The following is an 8,126-nucleotide window of genomic DNA, read 5'->3' as shown; positions in this document are numbered from 1 at the left end:
GAATGTAAGTGCTAAGAAACAGGCAAGATGCCCAGCCACCCCACCGAGACTGGGCTGGGAACGGCATGCATAACATCAGCTACAGCTTTTGGGGATAGTTAGGGAGAAAGATTCCAACTGCAATGAACAGACAGTTTTCAGGGCATTGTGAGAGCAGAATGAAATTCTCCTCACCATACAACCAAGCCCTGAAAGTGAGCAGCCTCTCCCAGCCCCTGAAAATCCATGCTGGCAGACTCAGTGCAAATATGCTGTCCCCTGTTATGACAAATCTCTGACAAGCCAAGGTCAGAAAGCAGAAAGTTTTAGCTGCTCTACCATGCCAGGAACAAAAAAAGAAAGAAAGAAAACAAAAAGCCTTGTTTTAAAATAAGCTGTTTTAAATAAACAAGTGTTCTTTGAACCACATCAGAGTACATACCTAACAATATTTGTTAAGTAAATATCAGTGACATGTTTAAGTCTGGCTCAGTATGCATTAGCAAAGTGGTATTTGTGTTGCTTTTGTTGTAACAAGAGTCAGTAGTGTTTCTAGAAGGTGGTCTGAAAAAAAGGGACTTTGGGGTTTTTTTTCCCACTTAGCATCCCACAGAGAAACATCTGCCCACCAGTAGCCCCACTGCAGGACTTTTAAGTAAAAAAACCTTCCCAACGCACTGATTTTGGTGAAGTTATACGTCACTTTCATTGGTTTAGGTCAGTTCATAATCTGCCTCTTAGGTGTTATTTTTCACCCACGGATCCACCTCTTAGATCATTTTGGCTTTCCGATGGAAGTCTGCCCCAAGACTGGTTGCAAATACATGGTCACATTATTATAGTCTGAACCTGAAGTGCCATGGTGCCACGGCTGAGCAAAGTTCCCACCTATCCCCACCTCTTCTGATCAGCTGCTCCCTGAGCTTAGATTTTCTTCAGTTTGATACTAGTGCTGTAGGCACAGAAAGCTCCCTGCACAGACCTACTCCTCATAGCTTTGCAACTGGGCTGACCCAGTGTCAGCCAAGATACACTAGCAATATGCAGAAAGCTACAGAGGGATCAAGAGGTCACCACACAGCCTAAAAGCCAATGGCTGCTTTTCCATGTGCAGCAAAAGAAAAAAAGTCAAGTTCTGATTTAAATAGATCTTTGTATATATATTTGTATTCTTGTCTGTCTATCCTTTGACGTTTTGGCTTATTTAACTCTTAAGAGCCAGATACTAACTCTAGGGTTAATGCACAGACAGGCATGCGAATCAAGAGAACAGGTTGTAACAGTGACGCCGCTGAATTTTAAATTTTACAGCAGGAACAAAGGTTTTCTTTTACATCTTATGGGCTGTGAGGAAGTCAGACTGCTTCTTAAGTGTCCTTTCCTGTATGTCAATAGAAGTGATCTCTTTGGGCATGCTCAGAAATTTTGGGCTTCATAAATCATCACTGTAGATTACGTGCTTCCATGTATGGGAAACGGTGTGACTTTTTCTCCCTGCCTTTGTGGGGTGTTAGGGAGGAGAAAAGGTCATGCTCTGTGGGACCCAAGGGGGGAAGCTGCAGTTCATGATTCAGGCCTGAGCTACCCCAAAGTCAGGCCATTGAAGTCACGGTGAGGCTCTGCAGGCAAAAATGACAGCTAGGCTTTTATCTGTATGCCATGGCATCACAGGTCAATACTATGACTTCTTTTTCGTCTTTAAAGCTTTCATGTCAGAGGAATCAAAGCCCCCTACCTCCCCTTCTCAAATTGCCTCCAGTTAATAATAGCACGAACAGTAGTTAGCCCAGGTTTCAAAGAGGCTTTGATGAGATATTGCTCTTTGATAAGCCATTTCAAGGGCAGGAGGCAAAGTGTTTACTTTGCTTGGAAGAGGAGTCTGATGAGCAATTTGCTTTTCTTTTGCTGAGGCCAAGCAGAGCTTTGTTACCTCCAGAATATGGAGACTGCAGAGGTGGTTTATGGCTACTGCTCTTTAATTCTGGCTATTTCTTTGCCTTATGCAAGAATAAAAGTTACAAATGAAGCCCAGCAGCCTGTCCCTACCTGTGACACCTGCCTCTGTGCTGAGCCTTAGCAACCATCCACTCCCCAGCTTTCCCTCCGATGACTGTTTTTCCTGCCTTTGGCTGTCCTGGGAGGCCCTGAGGAATTAGGAGTGCCATGAAACCCAGGAGTGCAGCTGGCCCAGAGGAGAGAGCGAGCTGTAGCTTCATGAATAGCTGAGCCCTTCCTAACCATGCACTGCAGCAGAAAGGTGCACACAGGGAAATAAGGCTTTGGGTTGGGCTGGCCAGTCTGACTGGTGGTGAGCCAACCTATAAGACATGAAATTATTTAGTCTGAGGATACTGAAGCTCTCCCAAAGCCTAGGCCTATACTAAATGCAGCAGGTGCTTTCCTGGAGGCAGGAAAAGCCACACCAAAGGGGTGAAGGCAAGCTACTGACTCTTGCTACAAGAAAGCTTTACAAACTCAGATTATAAATGGCAAGGCTATTTAATGTTCATTTCATGAAGCATTTTAGTATACAGGCTGTGAAATATATCTGACTCACTGCACAGGCACAATAAATGGGTCTACTCCAGCAGCCTAACTGCACCTTTCAGAGCAGCACGGGAGTAGGACAGAGCAGGAGGTGTTGTGGTGGCCACAGGCATTTCCTGACCACGTGCTTTCCAACACTGTAGATGGAACATAAGGAATTTTGTTTAGAGATTGAAAGAAAACTTGAGTGTATCCAATGGGCTGCAAGATACCTCCAAATAGAGGGACTCTACACACTACTTTTGGCTCAGCCCCGCCCCGGTGGTGGGTGTTGACGGCGGGTTTGGGAGCTATGAACCACCTGCCCCAGGGTTGAGATAACTCGGCAACTTCGTCATGGCCCCAGCCCTGCTGGTAGAAACGCGGTGGCTGCTGCGGCCCACGAGAGCTGGGGGCTCTCATTCAGCTGCGCCAAGAGCTGTGCCCACACCAGGGCCCAGGGGGAAAGGAAATTGGTTGCCTGACCCTGTAGCAGGATGTTATTCACATGCTTAAATCTGCTGGACCAAGCACTTGTTATCAGACGGAAAGGAGCTGCACAAGATAAGCAGGTGTTGCACAAGATGGTGGTGTTTGGGAGGGGGCTGCTAGAGGCAACATGTGAGCTACAGACAAGGCCGTCGCTGGAAAAAAAACGTTTTGCCCAGCCCAGGGTCAGGTCGGCTGCAGCACGTGGTGGGCTCGGGCAACTACTTCTCGGGAAAATGCGGCGTTACTGAAGCCGAGACGGGCCCTGGGCTCAGCTCGGCCCGGTTGGCGTTTCTGTGACGTCGCGAACCAGCCGCGGGCGCGCTCCCGGCGGCTCCGGGCGTCTCCGCAGCCGCCATTTCCCCGGGGACAGGCGGCGGGAGGGCCGACGGCCCCGCGCTCCCCCGCGCCACGCGTGGCCAGCGGGGACCGCGCCGGGACAGAGCTCCCACCCAGAATAAAACACGAGTGGTCTCTCCCCTCCGAGGCTGCTGCCGGACGCGCCCTGCGCCACGGCCACGCAGGCGAGGAGAAAGCCGCGCCCGCGCGGCGCCCGGCTGTAAGGTCATATTTATTCAAGCAAAGAAGGAGCCGGCCCCCGCCCCACGGCTAGTGCCCGCCCGCCCCCCGCCGCGCCCGGGCAGGAAGTGGCGGTGGGCGGCCGCTCCGGCGGGGCGGGGGCTCGGCTCGGCGCCTCCGCCCGCAGGAAATGGCGGCGGCACGAGGTGAGGCGGGGGGGTGGGTGTCCTCATGGCGGCGGGGGGGGGGCCCGCGCCCCAGCTCCGGCGCAGCGTCTCCTTCTCCCTGCCCGCGGCGGCTTGAGGCGGCCGGCGGCGGGAGAGCGGCGGCGTGGCGGAGCTCGCCCCGGGGCCGCGGCCGGGAGCGGCCTCCCGTGCGGTGTGGCGGCTTTCGGCCTCGCTCCGCTCGCGGCTCACGTAAAGGCCCCGCGGAGCGACCCGGCAGCGCGGGGTGGGCCCCCTGCCCCGTGGAGCCGGGCCGGGCCTCGTCTCCTTCCCGCCAGAGCGGGCGGTGGGCGCCCTGGGCGGCCCGGCCGTCCCGCTCCCACAGCAGGAGCCGCGCGCGGCTCTCGCGGCCTCCGGCTCTCGCCGTCACCCGTGTATCGCCTTGCAGGGTCTGCCACCGTGATGGGCGTCTGGCGTGGAAACCCCCGCGGCCCTGGCCGTGCCGCGGCTGGTGAAGAGCCGCCGCTGCCCGCAGCCCTTTCCCCGGGGCGGCAGGTAAGCGCTGCCGGGCCCGGCTGCCTGCGGCTGCCTGCAGGCAGGACTTGGCTCGGGCAGCGCCTGCAGCAGCGGGACCGGCCCTGCGTGAGGAGGAGCTGCCGGTGGAGTTGGTTTTAGGAAGTAGCGTGAGACCCCGCTCTTTGCTGCTGCAGCCTTTCTGGTGCTGTGTTTAAGCCACAGCTTTGCATCTGCAGAAAACCAGTTTTATTTAGCTCCAGCTGTGGAACGGCCATCCTTTTGGCAGAGAGCGCAGCCCCTTACAGCCATTTTATGAAGCAGTTCGTGGCCTCGGTATTGCTTGCAGCAGAACAAGTAAAGCTCAAAATGTAAGCTTGCTTGGAAAAGCTGGGGGCCAGGACAGCTGAGTCCCAGTATATACTGGTAATTGAGCACACCAGCATAAATGCAGTAGAGAGAAAATTTAACAGAAGATCAGTGTTGTGTCTTCATCTGTCCCAGCACTGTGCAGTGAGTCAGTGTAGTCCCGGTGCTGAGCTGAGCAGGAAGCAGAGCCTTACCTTGCCTGGTCCCTGGCTGCTTTGCTGTGCACTGCTAATGGGTGATACTGGTCACTGTTGGAAAACAGAAGTGGGCAGTTACAAAGGTAGAGCTGCGTTTGGGGGCAGGCAGGGTGGTTAGGCTCCGTAGTCGCCTTTAGGAGAGCACGGTCAGTTCCTGAGACTTCCTAGGAGTTCCTTATGGAGATTGATCTGGAGGACTAAGAAAGTGGAGCCAGTGATATTATATTGACTCCACTGATACTATCCTCCTAAATTAAATGGTGGAAGAACAAGGCCTGCCTGTGAGATAAAGTCAGGACCTACTTCATCTACCTACAAGATTTTAATGGCAATTAGAGGAAGCAAGTTAAAAGTCGAAGTGTTCCTGTAGAAAATGGATGTGTTTGGTTTGAATTGGACATGCTAACCTGTACTGCAGGGCTGTTGTGTTGCCTATTGTTGTATTTGTGCTCTTGACATTGTCTCACCTGTGTGTTTTTGCTCACAGGCCCGTGGGTCCCTTTGTTCCTGGCTCCAGGACTGGGTGTGGAGGGACGCTGGATGTCCTGCAGGATTATGGTAACCATTTTGGAAACTAACTGTTCAGCCACAGATGGTTTGTGTAAACCTGTCTGTTAACTGGTGCAGCCTAGAGAAAGGTCTTCGTGTGATGCCCTCCAGTGGCAACAACGTGTACTGGTATTTTAAATCAAGAGAGAACAGAAGGGAATTGCAAAAAGTGATCTTTTTGCTCACCCTGAAGCGGTTTGAGGGTAACTCCTTCTAAGCCCAAGGGCCTTTGGGCAGCCCTGGCAAAGTCCCCAGTTAGCTGCTGTGTGAGGCATGGCTGGGAGTGGCTCATCCTTTGGCAGTTCCTGCTGCTGCAAGTTCTGCAGGGACGTGCAGGTGACTGCTGCAAATCAGGGCAGCCTCTGTGGTTTAGGTGGCCAGTACCAGAACTTTAGGCATGAGCTCCTGTCCTCCACAGAAGATTAATTTTGCTGTGTGTCAGTAAATGCACAGAGAAGGAACAGGAAGAAAAACACCACCAGATACCAGGAAGAACACATCTCGCAGCACTTAACTTGCTGTCAGAGACGACAACTCATTTTTAGCTGACTGTTGTCCTTTCACACAATCTAATTCAGCAGTGAACCAGAGTTCCTGTAGACAGGCCAGAGATGAGAACTGGTTTTGCCTCATCTGAGACACCTTTAAGTACAAAGAAATGGCTCTCAGATTGACAGCTCAACACGTTCTCCAAGATGAGTCCTATGCCCAGGATTCCAGATAAACCGAATACATTTGGTATTAGTCTGCTCTGGGGTACTGTGCTGGACCTGTTAACACCCCTTAGCTTTGGTAGGAGACTCCCTTTTTACTGTCAAATGCAGCTTACAGTTCTGTGCAGGGTTTGGCCCTTACAGTGGTACAGATGTGCTGCACTTCCCCCTGTCTGGTGGACTTACACAGAAAGATGAGGTCGATGTCAGCTTCCAGCTTGGGTGCTGGACTGGTCTGATCAATAGACCCTGTAGTAGAAGTGGTGGCCTCCCTGTAAAGGGTTTATATAAAGGTAATTCACAGTGACAGCTGGTTTTAAAAAATTCAGGTTGTTCATACCTTTTCCTTTGCTGTATAAATATTTAAGTGACAGGACTGGGATTCCTAAGGGAGGGAGTGCTTGGGTTATTGCTGACAGGTGAAGCTTTTATTAAACAGAAACATGCAAACTCATTTCCTATATTGTTTTTAACCTAGTAGCCAATTATTGCTTATTTGTTCTTTTTTTTCAGATAGTGCTGTTGTTGCCTTAGCTGTCCTGTACCATGTCTGGCAATGAAGTCATTCTGCCGAGCAGGCTGCTTCGTACTCAGCCATCAGGCCTGCCTTCTCCAACAGATCCCTCAAGCTGGCAGCGTAATGACGGAGCTGTTTGGTACCTGCAGAGTCTCACTCCAAGGGTGTCTGAGCACCTCACATTTGGGTCAGAAAATCCATCCCTGCAGCAGTCGTTGTGAGAGGGCTGTGAAGTCCCAGGGCCTCCCAGGGCAGTTCACCAGCTGAAAAATATTTTGGATTGGGTTCTTGTATCATCTGAGGCGAACGGCGGATCCCGGCACCAGGATACAGGTATGGTTTAAACACTTGAGGTGAAAGCTGTTGGTGGGGAACAGTGGGGCTTCACAACAGAACATCTGCTTTCATCAGAGTCGCTGGGTTCACCAGCAGTCTTGCTGCAGTAAAGGCTTGGTTGGGAGGTTCAGACATCCTTGTACCTCTGCTCTGATACTGTTTTACTCTTTCAGATATCTACTCGAAGAGTGTGGCTCTCAGTTTTTGGCAGATAAAGGTAAAACATGTTCCAGTGGGTGGATGTTGGACCCGGAATCAAGGCATACATTTTTTAAGCAAAGAATGGTGCTTTCTCACCAGTTCATTCCCTGGCAGAGGAACTGTACACTTTAGCTGCTGTTCTCTGCGGTGGCCTTGCCAATGTCAGCAGGGCTCACCCGGCCACCCTCCTGCCCTCTGCATTGGCAGTGGTTGCTGGCTGAGTTGCCTGTTTCTGGTGGACACAAGTTGTGCTCACTGCAGGATGTAGCAACAGAGTCTCTGGCCTGCCTTACAGGAGGTCTGGCAGTGACCATAACAACCCGTGCAGCCCCGGAAATCTCTGAATTCCTGGTGGGCTAAGAAATGACCTGTACTTACGTAGGTCAGTGTTGCTAAACCCATCTTCTTTTGAGGCTTGCAAAACAAATAGGTATCCAAAAGAAGATGGTACTAATCACTGCTGTAATGACATATTTAGCTCCTGTTTTTGTGGTTTCTGCAAAGCCTGGTTTGGGGAGGCTTTTTTTAAGCTGTTTGGGGAAAAACAGACAAGCTTTTGGCACATGGTTCTATGTCAGATTTCTTCATTTTTACCAGGCTCTTTATTTGTAGAGGTCCTGTATATTGTAGAGGCCATGACCTGTTCTGATTACCCCCTAGAATGGAAACGTGAACCAATGATTTTTTAAAATGAATGTGCAATAAATCTGTGGAAAAGCTTCTCAGTTCATGACTCTTGATTGAATTCAGGTAGTTTTGACATACACAAATGAGGCTGTTTAGAGCTAGACAAACCTGCCTGACAGGCAGTGCCTGATCGTCTGGTGTCTGGAAGTGAAGCCTAAACAAGGACATTTCAGCTGAGTGCTGGGCCAGAGTACTTCTAGCCCCCGGCGGGACACCCAGAGCCTCAGGGGCACAGCATCAGGAGTGAGAGTTCTTCAGTGCGGAGCAGGAGAACAGATCTGTGTGTGTGGAGGGTACACCCAGGTGGAGGCGAGCATGGCCAGAAAGAACAGGCTAAAATGATGCTTTGGGTGTCTACAGGGGCAAT

The 8,126-nt window shown here is 51.3% G+C and overlaps 1 long non-coding RNA gene and 1 other non-coding gene across 5 annotated transcripts; both read left to right on the top strand.

The window, feature by feature from the left end:
* Positions 1-2,797: 2,797 nt before the first annotated feature.
* On the top strand, positions 2,798-7,797 carry LOC141928945 (uncharacterized). Of its 4 annotated transcripts, none has more exons than XR_012624921.1 (5): positions 2,799-3,719; positions 4,126-4,232; positions 4,430-5,314; positions 6,532-6,868; positions 7,045-7,797. It is a non-coding gene; the product is annotated as an uncharacterized LOC141928945 (long non-coding RNA). The 4 variants fall into 4 exon arrangements; XR_012624920.1 differs by having other exon boundaries at positions 2,809-3,719; positions 4,126-4,561; positions 5,244-5,314; XR_012624919.1 differs by having other exon boundaries at positions 2,824-3,719; positions 5,244-5,314.
* LOC141929024 (small Cajal body-specific RNA 15) lies at positions 4,946-5,076 on the top strand. The gene has a single exon (XR_012624943.1).
* Positions 7,798-8,126: the final 329 nt, after the last annotated feature.

This window comes from Strix aluco, chromosome 12 (assembly GCF_031877795.1).
Source record: "Strix aluco isolate bStrAlu1 chromosome 12, bStrAlu1.hap1, whole genome shotgun sequence".
In the NCBI taxonomy this organism is placed as follows: domain Eukaryota; kingdom Metazoa; phylum Chordata; class Aves; order Strigiformes; family Strigidae; genus Strix; species Strix aluco.
The sequence above is the reverse complement of the archived record's forward strand: the minus strand, read 5'-3'. Positions and strand labels throughout refer to the sequence as shown.